This window comes from Phocoena sinus, chromosome 5 (assembly GCF_008692025.1).
Source record: "Phocoena sinus isolate mPhoSin1 chromosome 5, mPhoSin1.pri, whole genome shotgun sequence".
Lineage (NCBI taxonomy): Eukaryota > Metazoa > Chordata > Mammalia > Artiodactyla > Phocoenidae > Phocoena > Phocoena sinus.
This window is the reverse complement of record NC_045767.1, coordinates 50,233,032-50,251,374: the sequence shown is the minus strand read 5'-3', so window position 1 is coordinate 50,251,374 and position 18,343 is coordinate 50,233,032. Positions and strand designations below refer to the sequence as shown.

At 36.7% G+C, this 18,343-nt stretch overlaps 2 pseudogenes; both read right to left on the bottom strand.

Moving 5' to 3' along the window:
• Positions 1-18,343, bottom strand: part of LOC116753934 — a 154,463-nt pseudogene that overhangs the window by 108,767 nt on the left and 27,353 nt on the right.
• LOC116754848 lies at positions 6,680-6,796 on the bottom strand (annotated as a pseudogene).

Below are 18,343 nucleotides of genomic sequence, written 5' to 3'. Positions count from 1 at the left end.
GTTTTATACATCCCAATGGCTCTCAAGTTATGTCTGTATATAAGGTTTAGAGGGAGGAAGAAAAAGAATACTAGTATTCAATCTTAGAATGAAATAGGTATGAATATTAAAATGCAATTTTGGCCAAGCATGGTGCTTATAGTTTGGGTTAATAGATTTACAATAAATGAAGAAGCTTAATCTCAGAGAGTTTAGGCATAGTGTATTGGTAAATATTAACAAGTGGCTATATGTTAAAAATGTATGTACCTATATGTATATATGTTTATTATAAATTTTACTGATATAAAGGATGTGTAATACACCATCTCCAAGCAATAATATGCAATGCTTTTTACTGTAAATTCCTTATAGCCAATTGATTCTCATACTATGCTTGTTTAGATTTTTGCCAACCTCTTATATCGGGAGCCAAACTGCAACGTACAATCTGACAAGTGTGAGTAGTCCTGTATCAGACTGTTGACTGATATCTTTGCTTAAATTAACAAGCACAATGAAAGGAAAATAACAAAGATGTACCAGAATTTCACTTGTTCATTAGTGACATGAGCAGCTTCTTTGCTGAACTGGATAATAGTTTTCAAACAGCAGAAGACTATTTCCTTGAATTTTTTGTCCTACTCACAATGTAACAGTTACAGACATGACACACATTTACTCTGTATTATTAATATTTTTTCTGTAACTTTCTTAGGTCCAGACAACCAACAAAACATCAAATATTGACTTGTAGCACTTGCCAATATCTGCGGTATAAATACTTACACATGCCCAATTTCAAGCAACCAATGTGACAGCACTGAAGGCAGAGTTGCAAAGAGATGAGCAGTGGCACATCATTATATAGTATTTCTTCTACACAGATACAAGAAATCTAAACAGCTTCAAGGGCATAGCTAATAATAAACGTAGTAAAATATTGAGGAAGTAAGGATTTTGAGTATTTATTACCCCTTTTTAATATAAATTATTTACTTATAAGTTTATGTAATTGAATTTTTAATGCTGGCTGTGTTTAAGAATCAGCTCATAAAATTGCTGAAAGCTTAACAGTAGGCACTGGTGAGCCAGTACAAGCTGGCTTCGCCACATCACTGATTGTGACTTGCCTAAGATCACACTCTTAGTAAGACGTAGAACCAAGATGTGTCTCCAGATCTGTCTGATGTTGAAGTACAAATCCTTCCACTGGACCACACTGCTTTTAGTAATAATGACTGACTAATGAAGGAAGAGTCAACTGATGCCCGTGCTACTCAATTTATGAAGCCTAAGAAATGCATAACATGACCTACACATTTTGGAAAACAGTCCATCTGAAGTGCTTAAAACAAGTTTTGACAATTTCAAGAGGTAAATGTCATTTAGCAGGAAAACGTACTTATATAGAGTAGTAGTAGTATACATTCTAGATGTATACTAGATGAAGCATACGTAAACAACATTGTTTCTATGAGAACTAGAATATGAATTGCAAAGTAACCATTATAAGTGAAATTTTGATTTAAAAATATACAGTGGCCTTTAAAAAAATAAAAATTGTATATAGTGGCCAGTACTCATTAGTACTTGAATGTAAATTTTCCTGAATGAATGATATTAATGACTCATTTGCTCATTAGGGATCTTCTCAAGATGTAATTATGTCCACATATTAAAAGTTCATTGTTCTTTATGAGGAACAAGACTACCGTTTCCAGGCAGACTACATACCCTGAGCTATCCTTCAAACAACTACGATTGCCGGATGGAATATGGGAAATGTATTGTTAAATGTGCCATCGATCTGGCAGGATGTTAGGGAACCCAAAATCAAAGTGAGAGGTAATTCAGAAGCATAAGTGAGTAGCGATATAGGCTTTTGTCCTGAGAGCATCTGAGAAGCCCAGATGATGTGAGCTTGCATTTTAATGGCCTGTGGGACAAAGGAGAAAAGAGACAAAGTCTAAAGCTCACCAAAATGGGAAGCCTGTGGTAAGATACTCACATAAGTCTGATGATGCAAGGACTTCACATACAGTGCCAGAATAAACAACAAGCTCTGCCTAAGAAAGAGACAACAAAGCAGCTAGCCTGTGGGTGAGAAATTACTCCTCGATATTTGTAACCACAACTCAGCTCTCAAACCATTAATTAAGTGTGAGAATGGAAAAAGATTTTAGCAGACATACGAGCTCTCACAGGATACTGGGAAAACTTTTTCCTCTCATTGGATATTACTGGAGGATAAATTTCTCCAAAACAATGATGTACAACAAGAAAGAGAAAGATCCAGGATCCAGGAAATGAGGAATCTAGCAGAAGAAGTCTGTGGAATGATGTAGCTGTGCAGCAAACCCAAGGAGTAACCAGTCCCTGGGAAACCAGCCTATTTCCCATAGCTATGGGAAATATTTCTTCAAGAATATTATACTACTAGAATATTTAGTTTGATTTTTTTTCAAATTTTAAAAATTTACTAGAGAATTGTCAACATGCACAATACTACAGTGAAGCCCCATGTACCCCTGGTTCAGCTTCAGCAGTTTCCAACTTTTGCCAACCTTGTTTCATCTTTATCCCACCCACGCTTCTTCATTTAAGCTACACACATTTCAGTAGACCCTCTAGCTGACAAGAATATTTCTAATTGGGGTAAAATACACGTCACACAAAGCTTACCACCTCAACCATGTTTAAGGGCACAGTTATGTGGCATTAAGTGTATTCACATTGTTGGGCGATCATCACCATCTATCTCCAGAACTCTTTTCATTGTGCAAAACTGAAACTTTGTAACAACTTAGCAATTATTCCCATTCTAATTGTGCACGGGGGTGGTGAAAGTGGGAAGGGAGAGGGAGAAAAAATGGACAAATGGGTAAATCTTCATCTTTCACAGGCAGAAGTCAATAGATTATGCCTACAACAGGAAAAAAAACTCAAAAACTAGTAATATAAGCATGATATTTAAGATATAGAAGTCAATGCCAAAAGGATTAACCAAAAGAATTAAAAGGGATTTCCTCTAGAGAGAGGAACATGGAAGAGAAAAAGGGATTGATGGTTTCTGAAAGTCTTGTTTTGACTCTTTAAACTAGTTTGCTATATTAACTTTAGTTAGCATGAAGATGAACTTAAGAAATTATATTAAACATTAGAAAAGATGGCATAGAAAACAGACATTAAATATGTGGATAATCTAAACAAGCTGTTAAAGTATAAAACAATAATAAAATGTGTTTTGTGAGAATTAAAAAGAATAACTAGATAGAACTAAAATGCTGCCCCCCCAAAATAAATAAATAAATAAATATATATATATATAAGCACCAAGGTAAGAAATCAGAGTTAAAGTGTTCTCAGATTCATATACTGTCTAGAAGGGGACTAACGATATTGATTAACATTTTACTTTGTTATATTTTATACTCAGGTTAAAATTTCTAGGGTAAGCACTTAAAGAAAAAAATGTAATTTCTTTTTAAAGACAAGTCCAACACATATATAGCAAGTCTGTGCCAGGCTCTGTTCTAAGCATTTTATATTGATGCTTTGCAACAATATTATGAGTAACTGCAATTATGATCCCCATTTTTGGGTAAGGAAACTGAGAAATGAAGAGGTTAAATTAATTTGCCTAGATCAGTTTGTACTAAAGCTGAGATTCTAACTCAGACAGTTGAATTCCAGAGCCCATGCTCTTAACCATTATGCTAAATGAGGAAAACTAAATACATTTAAAAGAGTGCAGGAAAATAATAAAAAGTAAACAAAGAAATAAGAAAAATAAAAGCATAAAATAAGATGGTATGACAAGATATATAATCACTTATAACAATATGTCAATGGGCTATACTCCCCAGATAGAAGACAGAGATTGTCAGACTATATATATTTTTTAAATTCAGTGATATACTGTTAACCAACACACCTAAGACATAAGAATACAAAAACATTGAAAGTCAAAATATAGAGAAAGATATCCACCCCCCAAAAAAGCAAAGGACTTCAAGGAGGGCAAAAAAAGCACTAGAGATAAGGTGGGTCACCACATAGTAACAATGCTGTTTTAAATATGTATGCATCTAAGAATCTGGTTTCAAAACATGTGAAGCAAAATTGACACAACTGAAATGTAAAGTTGACAAATCCACCTCCATAACCCAAAACTCCACCTTGGGTTTTAATCAACCAACGTTCTAGCAAACATTTAAAGAACAAAACCAATAAACTCTACTCTTTCATGAATTATTCCAAAAAATAAGAAAGAAAGAATTCCTCAACTCATTTCACATGGTTAGAATAACCTTGATACTAAAACCTCTCTCAGCAGCTGAAACAAGAGAGAATAAGTATAGCATTTATTAACAAACTTGACCTAATTGATATATATGACATTGCACAATAATGAATGCTACAATTGAAAAATATACGTTGTTTTCATTCAAACAAAAACATCATGAAAGCTGAGCACAAATTGGTCCATAAATAAAGTCGCCATAAATTTCAAAAAGCTGGAGAAATACAGATGGCAATCTCTGACCAATAATGTTAGAATTCAATAACTAAAGAACATTAGCTTTTTCTTTCAAAAATCTGAAAAGGAACATCAGAATAGCTTAAAAGCAAAGATGGCATAATAGGGACTTCCCTGGTGGTCCAGTGGTTAAGACTTCACACTTCCACTGCAAGGGGCATGTATTCAATCCCTGGTCCAGGAACTAAGATCTCGCGTGCTGTGTGGCAAAGCCAAAAAAATTTTTTTCTTAAATGCTAGGGCATGCTAACACACGTATATGAAATCTAAAAACAAAAAGAAATGGTTCTGATGAACCTAGGGGCAGGACAGGAATAAAGACGCAGACATAGAGAATGGACTTGAGGACACGGGGAGGGGGAAAGGTAAGCTGGGACGAAGTGAGAGAGTAGCACTGACATATATACACTACCAAATGTGAAATAGATAGCTAGTGGGAAGCAGCTGCATAGCACAGGGAGATCAGCTCGGTGCTTTGTGACCACCTAGAGGGGTGGGATAGGGAGGGTGGGAGGGAGACGCAAGAGGGAGGGGACATGGGGATATATGTATACTTATAGCTGATTCACTTTGTTATACAGCAGAAGCTAACACAACATTGTAAAGCAATTATACTCCAATAAAGATGTTAAAATAAATAAATAAAATGTAAAAAAATGCTAGGGCTAAAATAATAAAAAATTAATTAAAAAGTAAAGAAGGCATAATAGTGGTCAACAGAAAAAACTAAATCACAAACAATAGTAAAACATTGTGATATCTAGTTAATGCATGCATTAGAAAACAAACAAGACTTATAGCTAAAAAATTATTAAAAGAGTTATAGCTAAAAGCCAAAAGAATATATAATGGAATTATAAAAAATAATCTGAAAAAGAGATAAAAAGAGGGGAAAGAGAATAAAGACAGATGAAACAAACAGATAGCAAATAGCAAGATGGTAGATTTAAACCTAACCATATAAATAATATCACTGAAGATGAATGAATCTAAACAACCCAATTGAAAGGCAGAGATTATCAGATCGGTTAAAACACCAGACTCAGCTATATACTGCCTATAAGAAACCCACTTTAAACATAAAGACAAAAGAAGGTTAAAAGTGACAGGATTAAAAAGATATACCACGCTAACACTAATCAAAGAAAACTGGAGTAGCTATATTAATACCAGGGTAGATTTCAGAGCAAGAATATTACCAGGTATAAGGAAAGCCATTTAATAATATTAAAAGGGGTCAATATATTCAGGGGATTTACAATCCTAAATGTTTATTCACCTAATGACAGAGATTCAGAATACATGAAGCAAATACTGACTGAACTGCAAAGACAGATCCACATTTGTATTTGGATAGTTCAATTAAAAAGACCAATAAGATTATAAAAAAAATGGACAAGAGATGTGAATAGTTCCTTCACAGAATGAGAAACACATGGCTAGTAAACATTTAAAAACACATAGGAGATCATTAAAAAACAGGGAAATGCAAATGAAAACCACAATGAGATACTATTCTACAACCACACAGTTGGCACAAATTTAAAAGTTGGGCAATATCAAGCATTAGAGAGATTGTTGCAAAGCAAGAATGTTTATACAACGCTGGTAGGAGAACAATACAGAAATACCTAGTAGAGTTGAAGAAGCACATATATCAAAACCCCATAATTCACATACCACCATATATCCTGTTTCTACAAATGTAGACCAGGAGACATATATAACCATGACTGCAAAGCAGCAACAAAAACCATCACTGGAAACAGCCCAAATTTCCTTTGTCAGGACAACAAATCAATGAATGAATGAATAAACTATGGAATAGTCATACAATGAAAGACTATACAGGGGTAAGAATGAATGAACCACATCTGTATCACCATGCATAAATTTCCCAAATATAATATTGAGAGGGAAGAAGCAAAAAATACACACAAGGTATTTCCATTTATACAATGTCCAAAACATGTAAAGCTAAACAAGAAATTGTTCAGCTATATAGTCTCCCATGATAAAATCATAAAGAAAAGCAAGGAATGAATAAATGCAAAACTCATCTTAGTGCGTACCTCTGGGAAAAGAGGTAGGAGAAAGTACTGAAGAGGGAGTCCTAGAAATATGGTGAGTATGTGGATATCAGTTTTATTTTTGATTCTCTACACAGAAATTATAAATGTTTTTTGCTATTGTTTTTTGGGAAAAGTTTTCAATTAGCAATAATCGTGCCTCGGATAAACATCATTGGCTACGATACTGCCACTGCACAAAGCCTGCTATTGTTTTTTGAACAAACAAATCTTATAATACATTTCATTGTTCATAATAAGGGCCATTTACTGAGCCTTGGCTTTCTATCACTCCTATATCAAAAACTTACATCGGCCATCTCATTCTTCCCCCATGACAACCCTTAGAAGATGTACTACTATTACTAATAAGAACAAAAGTATAAAGATTGAGTAACTTTCCAATATCATATAGCTAATAACTGTGACTATCAAAACATGATACCCCAGTCCTACCCTTACTGACATCAACAGTTTAAACTCCTGCATTACTTACAACTTAGGTGAGTCTTAGACAAAATGAAATCTTTCTTTGTGAATTAATGTTTCGTTCCACCTCTACACATTTCCCAAATAATAACTGCAATATCTACCTTCCTTTGAGGATCTCACAGTCTAGTTGATATCAGCCAAATAAAGTCTTAGACTACATTAAGATAAGAGCTATATTAAAATCATGTAAAAGCACTACGGGAGAACCAAGAAGCAAGCACTCACGAGTTACTTCCGTCATTGGGAGGCAGGTAGACTTGCCCACGAGAAAACATTTTAGGGCAGGTGCTGAAAGATGAGTAGGAGTTATAACAGTGGCTCTGATAAGGGAAAAGCAAACGTGTAATTCGGTGGCAACGGTGGGGGTGAATTGCAGAAAGAAGGCACTAGAAGCCCAAAGACCAGTTAGCGGGTTGTTGCAATATTTTTGGCAAAAAATGACAAATTCCTGTATTTTGCTTTTTTAGTAATTTGGAAGAAAATAAAATTGTCTCTGAAATTCTTACCATATGAGGACATAGAAAGGATTCCCACAAAAAAATGTAAACTATTGACATTACCTAGATATCAAAAACTTCCAAGGCTGCAAAGGATTATGGAAAGAGCACAGGCTCTAAAGCTGGCATAGAGGAGTTTCAGCTCCATCTCTACTTGTCTTCTCTGTATATGAAGTGAGAGGATAATATCCACTTTGTCGGGTTCTCATAAAGATCAACTGAGCCAAAGCCAAAGTGTCTACAGGGCGTGTGGCAGATAGTATGTGTCCAGCAAGTGTTAGTTTTCTAGTCTTCTAGACTCAATGCAATAAATACTAACTAAAAATTTACACAGAAAGTGACCATTTGCTCTTTTTTCTTCTTTCTGTGGCCACAGCTCTTGATGCCAGAGTACACATGTAGGAAGCACTGTAACTCATATTTGCAAACTTGCTTGTGATGAAGATTCAGTGTCTGGACCTGCATGATTGGGTCTGCGGGGTCCTCGGCTACCTGGTTTAGAAGCCGTCATTACAAATGGTGCCATGTCACTTGCACTTTTTCCATGACAATGCCGTTTGTGAGGACATAGATCTATACAGACCTCAGTCCTCTGCACAAAGGAAATCACGTCAAGCAAAAACTAAATACGTGTCTGACGTGTGTATGTGTGTATATATATTTTCCTTCAAAACCCCAAAATGACATTACTTTACAACCTCTTCTCAAGAGCATTCTATAACTCTTCACGATCACACCTTCCTCAGGGTACACACTGGACAAATAACACATAGTGTCGAGTCAACATTAAAAACATCTTTTGCCTCCTTTGCACTTTGAGCTCTGTCAAGGCAGGGTCCAGGTGTCACTCACTTATTTTTGTTTCTCCAGTAGCAAGAATGGCATATGGGAATAGTGTGTGTTTAGGAAAATGCTTTTTGTGTGGCATGCTTAACATAAAATAGGAATATGGATGTTTGCTATGTCATTGCTTCACAGAAATGTGGAAAAGCTGTCTCCGTGTTTGTAAGTGATTGCAAATTCTTTACTTGAAAGAGGAAATATAGGACTTCCCTGCTGGCACAGTGGTTAAGAATCCACCTGTCAGTGCAGGGGACATGGGTTCTAGCCCTGGTCCGGGAAGATCCCACATGCCGCAGAGCAACTAAGCCCGTGAGCCACAACTACTGGGCCTGTGCTCCAGAGCCTGCAAGCCACAACTACTGAGCCCACGTGCCACAACTACTGAAGTCCGCGCTCATAGAGCCCGTGTTCCACAACAAGAGAAGCCACCGCAATGAGAAGCCCACGCACGGCAACGAAGAGTAGCCCCCGCTCGCCGCAACTACAGAACGTCTGCGCACAGCAGCAAAGACCCAACGCAGCTGAAAACAAATTAATTTTTTTTAAAAACAGGAGACAGTTAAAAATTCAAGTAATTGCCATTCAAAAATTGTGACCTGATGTACTTTCAAATGAAAACATATATATATTTTTGCAACTAACATTCATTAAGAATATTAGACGTAACTATTCTATGTGAAACTTTGAGGTTGTGGAAAGCAAAGATTCCCTGATCTAGAAACAGTGCCCTGTACCTGAAGCTAATTCAGAAGGGATGAGGGCCCCAAAAGTGATAAGAAAAACCACCATACCAAGTAGAAACACATTTCACTATCACAACACAGGAGGATGGAGGGTTCCAGAAGGATGTCTCCAAGAAAATAAAAACAAAAGAAACGGATGAAGTATGTGATGTGTTTGAACATGTCAAGAAGTAATTTACATTTCTGGCAGACAGTGTGGGGGTGAATTAGTGAAAGAATCACAGAATAGGAAGCCAACAACAACAAAGTATTAACTCTCAGGCCAAAATAAAAACCGTACAAGAAAAGAAAGTCATAGGATGTTAGGCTCACTTGCACACAATATTTACATAAAACTGTGATGCAAAAACTAATGATAATTTAAACAAAATTTGTTTAATTCCCAAATACATTAGAAAATGGAGAAGAGAAAGTTTGCTTTGTGAGCAGATACGGTAAGCAGGCCTAAAAAAAAAATCTAATCTGACATAATAGGAAGTCAATATGTTATATTTTCAACTAGAACATCAAATAATAGCTGTACATGCATGCTCTTTAGAAACATAAAGTAAATCCTAGAAAAAGTGAAAAGACTCAAAAGCATCGGCTTTGAGGAAAATAAATAAGAAGCAGAGAGGAGTGACATATTGTTGTTGGGTATTATAACTCTCACAGTACTATCTGAGTTTTTAAACTATGCACGTATGTTACTAAGATAAAACTAAAAGTTAAGTTAGAAAAATAAAGATAATAAAGAGAAGGAAAATGGTAGACCTAGGTCCCAAACTAGTCAGCACCTGTTTGCAGGTAGGAGGGCATGCCACGGAAGGAGGCATGTGGAAACATGCACGTGTGCTTTTGACTGTGCCAGTGACTGGGATGCTGCTATTTAGTGACAGGGCCAATAAGAGGTCCTGCTAAGTACAGAGCAGCCACACACACCAAGGAATGGCCAGAACAACTGCCAGTGGCACCTCCACTGGAAAACACTGCAGGAGATGGGAAAAAGAGTAAAGAAACATACAATGAGAAGGGGAAATGGACAGAAGAGAGGGAGGACAAAGCAAAAGGAAACTATCACATTAGAAGATATAAAATAATAAAATGGCAGAAAAAAGTTGAACCATATTGGTAACCATAAAAATTATAAATCCATTAAACAGTCCTGTTTCACCAAAGGTAAAGATTAAGAGGAAAAAAATATTTACATGTAAGTACTGATAAAAAATAAAGTAGATTTTTTAGTAATATTAATATGATATAAAAATGAATACAAGGAAAAAGCATCAAATAAGACAAAGAATAGTAAGCTCATATTAATAAAGCTTATAGCCCACCAAAACTATAGAGTAATCATGAACTTTTGTGCATCTAACAACAGAGTTTTGAAATATACAAGAAAAAAATCTGCTACAAATGCTGGGATATACTGAGAACTTAATTAAGACAGTGAGAAACTCTCTCAGAAATTGAAAAAGAAAGAAAGAATTTGGTTAATATAGTTTATAAGCTTATTCTCTTATGGATAGAAGTCTATGTATGACTTTACACATATAGGTAAGTATGTATGTGTGTGTATATATACATATGAAACATACACGTGAACGAGAGAAACAAAGATTGGTAATCAGCAATAGAAAATTATTTTCAAACACACTTGAAGTATTCACAAATATTAGAACACATGCAGGCTACATTCTCTAACAATTAAACTGAAGAAGAAAAGAAGGAAGGAAGGGAGGGAGGGAAGGAAGGAGAGAGGGAGGAAGGGAGGAAGATTTTTAACAACCAAAGAATAAGCCAATCTATCCACTTGGATTTTATTTAAAATTCTAACTAAATCTTGGAGTAAACAGAAAATAAAGCAGAATGGTTTTTGAGGAAAAATGTGTTATTAAAATTATCTTAAGAAATGGAAAAAACCTGAAAACAAACATCTTTAATGCAGCTAAATGCTTCTATAGAACAGACTTTTCCTCAACAGATGGGAGCTGAGGCTGAATAGAGAAAGTGATGGGCTGGGGGAGATATGCATTTGTGGTACTCAGATACTGCCCGGTACTCACAGATACTGGGGAGGTCTCTGGAGGCCACAGATGTGTCCATGAGAAAAAGAATCATCGAAATATCTGTCAAAATCGGATGTTGTGAAGCCAACCTAAGAACTTTCCTTTTCATTACCTTGCCTTCAACCAGGTCAACCAGGTTTAACTAGGTCAGAAGCTGTGATGAACAATCGGAAATCAGAGAAGCAGGGAAAAAAAGATGATGAACACACCCTCTCCTCCAACAGAGCTAAGAAAGGAACTTAACCTTAAATCCGATTTGGAGTTTTAACTATTTCATAGATTAATTATTCTAAATACCAAAATGAGACTATGTGTTGCAACTGAAGTGGCCATATGTATCAGCTGGGGTCCCAGCAGGAAACAGATGGCACTCAAACTGGGTAATTGAGGAGTTTTATACAGGGACATTTTACTATGGTGTGAGCAGGGTCTGAGGAAAGCAACAAGGGTGGCACAGAACCTCCGGGCCTGCAGCAGCAGGAAGTCAACAGCACCACAGAAGGTGCTGGGGCAGAAGGGGCTTCCAAAGCCTGCAGAGAGAAGTGGCTTGCTGAGGGCTGCCTGGCAGGAGAGGAGTTCTTTAGCAGAGCCAGCCCACTGCAACCCAGTAGATGGGGGAACAGGAAGAATAAATACTTTGTCTTCTCCCTCCTCCTACCCAGACTCTACCATCTCCTGCTAATGCTTCCTGATGATCAAGTCCAAACTGAAGCCAAAGGACAATGCCATATCCATATAGGTCTTCTCCCAGGGCCAAGAGCAGGGAAAGGTGGAGAGTGGATCCCAATGGACACATAGAAAATATCCAGTACAATAGATAAGCAACAAGGTCCTGCTGTAGAGCACAGGGAACTATATTCAATATCTTGTAGTAAACTGTAATGGAAAAGAATATGAAAAAGAATGTATGTATATATATATATGTAGAACTGAATCACTTCACTGTACACCAGAAACTAACACAACATTGTAAATTAACTGTACTTCAATTTAAAAAAGAATATATCCAGTACACAATAAGACTTAAGGCCACCAGACAAACAGAGCCCACCTGTGTTTTCTTCTAAAGAGAAGGGAAAAACTACCCCCACTAGGTAAATGTAAAGGTACAGTGGGGAAAATTAAGAAGTTACTTTTATGAGCGTGCCCTGAGTATTGTAGTCGTGGACTGTACAAATATAATGTATAACAGAACATGATTATAAGTTAATTACTGACTTAATAATTCAGGGAAGTGATAAATTCTTCTAGGAATAAGTAGTGAAAGGAAATTTAATCCTGGTTCTGGGACTTGACTTTCTGGGATCCAACGCTGTACTTGTGTTGTTTGTTTTCTGATAATCATAAAGTCTTCAGCTACAAAGACTCCTGACTCCCTCTTCATTTACTGTAGTCCTGTTTAACACTTGTCCTTTTTGTCTTAACTGCTTTTGCTTCTGCTATTCTACTGCAATTATTCTTTTACCTTTCAGTTAAGTCTCTTTGCATTCAGGCATTTATGCACAGAATTCCTCCATCTACTGAAAGACACTTTTCTCGCCTTTGAAAGTAAACCTCTCCTCTTCTTTTCGTCCATCAGAGCATTGCATTCATCTAGGCTGGCTTCAGCCTCTGATTGTCACTATGCTAATCTGAGCCCCATTTGGGAGGACGGAATGGTATACTGGGAAAAGCATCATGATGATGATAACAGCTATTATGTATTAAGCCCTCAGCAGGGGGTAGGCACTTTGCTAAGCACTTTACATGTGTAGGGTAAAAAATTTTCCTTGACCCTCTAAGGGTCCCTGGCTGGGCCTGAAAATTAAACTGACAAAGACAGATTAACAAGAGAAAAGCATGCAAATTTATGTGATATAAGTTTTACATGACATGGGAGACTTCGTAAGGAAATGAAGACCAGACAAAATAGTTAAACCTGAGTACTTTTATGCTGGGTTTGATGAAGAGTAGACAGTTGTGGAGGAATATGATAGGTCAAGGAGTATGTGCTAACTTGGGGGAAACTTAGCAAGGCCTGCTTATTCAGATTCTTCTCAATGTCCCTCTGTCTTCTGAGATAAGAATGCGCCTTTCCTCCAGGTATAGGGAGAACACCTCTCACATGAATGTTTTATGACCTGTTTCAGGGGCTGAGGATCAGAGAGACCTTCCTGTTTCTGCCACTTTCTCAAACTCCTTCAGTTTCCAAAGTGCCATGTTTTGGGAGAGCGAGAACTTGTCCTGAACCCCATCACATGCTTTCTGCCTTCTGATTCTCCCCCTTTTAGCCATGAAGAATCTGAGGTTTCCTTGAGTTTAAGAAGATCACAGAGCTGGTAAGTAGTGAACCTAAAATTGTAAGCTGGTGTAACTGATCCAAGACTGTGCTCTGACTACGCTCAATGGTCTCTCAATTCATATTTTCTTTATGTTAATTTATCTCTACACCTCGCTACCTTTGTGACCTTAGAGAATTCACTCAACCTTTCTGTGCCTCAGTTTCCTTATCTGCAAAATGAAGATGATAATAAACCTGGGTCTTCCTCTTTGGCAGTGTTGTTGAGAAAATTTCTTGGATGTTTATGGGAGTTGAGGCATTTAAAACTGACTTGCTGGGAGGCAGTGTTTCGTTGTTGTTGTTGATAAACAGTATTTGTACCTACGACTCCAGGCTACACTCTCTCCTAAGAAGAGATCTCAAAGTAAATAGTCCTTTTAGGAACCCACCTTGACTCCCTGCCCTCCTTGATGACTACAGGGCTGGTTCTCTTTTCTGGAGATGCATTTCAGCATCATCTAGCCTCTCAGTACCGTAACAAGGACATTCATCCTGTTCCAGAACTTTGGGGCAGGGGGCAATGGCTCCTGGACAAAATGCACTATGAAAGCTCTTCCCCTAGAGGCAAGCATTTTTTTCCAGCGGCCTTTTTTCTGTTTCCCTTTTAAAAATAATAATAATAAAGTTCTCTTATTACATAACTATGGGACAAGGGATCAAACAGTGCTTAAAATGCAAAAAGTGCCCTACATTCCAACTGCTGTTGCCCAGAAGAAACACCCTTTGCAAGACTTAAATAAACCCTTTAACTCTTACCTGCCTCTGATGCATGAAAATTACAAAGAGCACCATGCCTTTATCTGTTATTTCCCAGCGACATCATGTGATAAGCAAAATACCCCAACTCCTGGAATTCTGGCCTAATTCTAAAAACAAATCAACCCAAGAATTTTATAAACACTCATTTGATTTTCATTATTTTCTTATCAAACACAAATTACAGATTTTCATTGCCCAACATAACTAAGCAAAATAATGGGCTCCCTAAATATATTCCGAGAATTAGACCTAGTAAATCAATTCTGTCAGTTAAATTCAAATGTCTTATTTTAATTAATTCCATTTTGATATATGCTTTTAAATACCTATTTAAACCTGGCACTCATGAAAATGGGCTAATGGCATCTTTTTTTTTTTAATTTTTCATGAAATATAGTTGATTTATGATGTTGTGTAAGTTTCAGGTATACAGCAAAATGATTCGGTTATACATATATATAAATATATATTTCTTTTTTAAATTTTATTGGAGTATAATTCCTTTACAATGGTGTGTTAGTATCTACTTTACAACAAAGTGAATCAGCTATACATATACACATATCCCCATATCTCTTCCCTCTTGCATCTCCCTCCCTCCCACCCTCCCTATCCCACCCCTCTAGGTGGTCACAAAGCACCGAGCTGATCTCCCTGTGCTATGCGGCTGCTTCCCACTAGCTATCTATTTTACATTTGGTAGTGTATATACGTCAATGCCACTCTCTCACTTTGCCCCAGCTCACCCTTCCCACTCCACATGTCCTCAAGTCCATTCTCTATGTCTGCGTCTTTATTCCTGTCCTGCCCTAGCTTCTTCAGAAGCTTTTTTTTTTTTTAGATTCCATATATATATGTTAGCATGTGGTATTTGTTTTTCTCTTTCTGACTTACTTCACTCTGTATGACAGACTCTAGGTCCATCCACCTCACTGGAAATAACTCAGTTTCGCTTCTTTTTATGGTGGAGTAATATTCCATTCTATATATGTGCCACATCTTCTTTAGCCATTCATCTGTCGATGGACACTTAGGTTGCTTCCACATCCTGGCGATTGTAAATAGTGCTGCAATGAACATTGCGGTACATGACTCTTTTTGAATTATGGTTTCCTCAGGGTATATGCCCAATAGAGGGATGGCTGGATCATATGGTAGTTCTATATTTAGGTTTTTAAAGAACCTCCATACTATTCTCCATAGTGGCTATATCAATTTACATTCCCACCAACAGTGCAAGAGGGTTCCCTTTTCTCCACACCCTCTCCAGCATTTATTGTTTGTAGATTTTTTGATGATGGCCATTCTGACCAGTGTGAGGTGATACCCCACTGTAGTTTTGATTTGCATTTATCTAATGATTAGTGATGTTGAGCATCCTTTCTTGTGTTTGTTGGCAATCTGTATATCTTCTATGGAGAAATGTCTATTTAGGTCTTCTGCCCATTTTTGGATTGGGCTGTTTGTTTTTTTGATATTGAGCTGCATGAGCTGCTTGTAAATTTTGGAGATTAATTCTTTGTCAGTTGCTTCATTTGCAAATATTTTCTCCCAATCTGATGGTTGGCTTTTCGTCTTGTTTATGGTTTCCTTTGCTGCACAAAAGCTTTTAAGACTCATTATGTCCCATTTGTTTACTTTTGTTTTTATTTCCATTTCTCTAGGACGTGGGTCAAAAAGGATCTTGCTGTGATTTATGTCACAGAGTGTTCTGCCTATGTTTACCTCTAAGAGTTTTATAGTGTCTGGTCTTACATTTAGGTCCTTAATCCATTTTGAGTTTATATTTGTGTATGGTGTTAGGGAGTGTTCTAATTTCATCCTTTTACATGTAGCTGTCTAGTTTTCCCAGCACCACTTATTGAAGAGGCTGCCTTTTCTCCACTGTATATTCTTGCCTCCTTTATCAAAAATAAGGGCACCATATGTGTGTGGGTTTATCTCTGGGTTTTCTATCCTGCTCCATTGACCTATACCTCTGTTTTTGTGCCAGTAACATACTGTCTTGATTACTGTAGCTTTTTAGTATAGTCTGAAGTCAGGGAGCCTGATTCCTCCAGCTCCGTTTTTCATTCTCAAGATTGCTTTGGCTGTTTGGGGTCTTTTGTGCTTCCATACAAATTATGAAATTTTTTTGTTCTAGTTCTGTGAAAAACGCCATTGGTAGTTTGATCGGGATTGCAATGAATCTGTAGATTGCTTTGGGTAGTATAATCATTTTCACAATGTTGATTCTTCCAACCGAAGAACATGGTATATCTCTCCATCTGTTTGTATCATCTTTAATTTCTTTCACCAGTGTCTTATAATTTTCTGCATACACGACTTTTGTCTCCTTAGGTAGGTTTATTTCTTGGTATTTTATTCTTTTTGTTGCAATGGTAAATGGGATTGTTTCCTTAATTTCTGTTTCAGATTTTTCATCATTAGTGTATAGGAATGCAAGAGATTTCTGTGCATTAATTTTGTATCTCACTACTTTACCAAATTCATTGATTAGCTCGAGTACTTTTCTGGTAGCATCTTTAGGATATCCTATGTATAGTATCACGTCATCTACAAACAATGACAGCCTGACTTCTTCTTTTCCAATTTGGATTCCTTTTATTTCTTGTTCTTTGATTGCTATGGCTAAAACTTCCAAAACTATGTTGAATAATAGTGGTGAGAGTGGTAACCTTGTCTTGTTCCTGATCTTAGAGGAAATGGTTTCTGTTTTTCACCATTGAGAACAATGTTGGCTGTGGGTTTGTCATATATGGCCTTTATTATGTTGAGGTAAATTCCCTCTATGCCTACTTTCTGGAGGGTTTTTATCATAAATGGGTGTTGAATTTTGTCGAAAGCTTTTTCTGCATCTATTGAGATGATTATATGGTTTTACTCCTTCAATATGTTAAAATGGTGTATCACATTGATTGATTTGCGGATATTGAAGAATCCTTGCATTCCTGTTCCACATGTAGATGTATTTCTGATGTATTTGTGGGGAGGAAGGTGATCTCCATGTCTTACTCCTCCACCATCTTGAAGGTCTCTCTTGGCATCATTTTGTAATGAGTAAAAAAATCACAAACTTCAGAGTCAGCTGGATCTTTTTTTGACCATATCAGCGAATATTTATGAATCATACAATGCTTCAGATAATGAGGCATGACTCTGGGCTTTCTTTCTTAGTTCCCATTTCCCAGGAGAAGAGAGAAGAGCTGGGGGTAGGTAGACTTAGAGAGCTAGACCTGAAGAGAGGTGGGTCATATCCAGATATTAGCACCTATAGAATGTCAAACCCACAAGTTAATGGGCAAGAATTCCTTACAATCTGCCTAAGCAGGAATGTGGGTTTATTTTTTTGTCTCTAATTAAAAAAAAATTCTAGAACTCCTACATACTAGTTCACCCTGGACAACTTAACTTCTTTGAATCTCTGTCCTTATTTATTTATTTTTTTTTTTGGCTGAAAAACTACTGAAGGATTCATTTATTTTATTTACATAAGAAATACTTTTATAAGGCTGAATATGTGCCTGGCACTATTTTAATCATTCTACAAATATTAATTCATTTGATCCTAATAACAACCCCATGAAGTAAATAATACTATCATCTCTCTTTTACAGATGGAGAAATTGAAGCACAGAGAAATTAAGTACTCTGCCCAGGGTCACATAGCTAGAGATCTACAGAGCCAGATATCAAACCCAGGAGGCTGACTGCAGAGCTGGTGCTTTTAACCATGATACAAGCTGCAACTGCTCTGGGAGGCTGAGGAAATGGAACTCAGAAGGAAGGAGGAAACGCAAGAACCAGTGGTAAGAAACTGGTAAATGTCTCAGTTAATCCAAACTTGTGTTGGCTATTTACAACATATAATAATAGTGATAAATCTGGGGTGTGTTAAAAACATGATGAAATTAAAACCATGTATTGATACAACAATAACATGTAACATGAGAGGAGGAGTAGAGTTAGTGTTCTGTTCTATCTTGTTAAGGAGGGGCTTAATTTAACAGTTATGCAAGTTAACATAAAACAAAAGGAGATAAAACATAA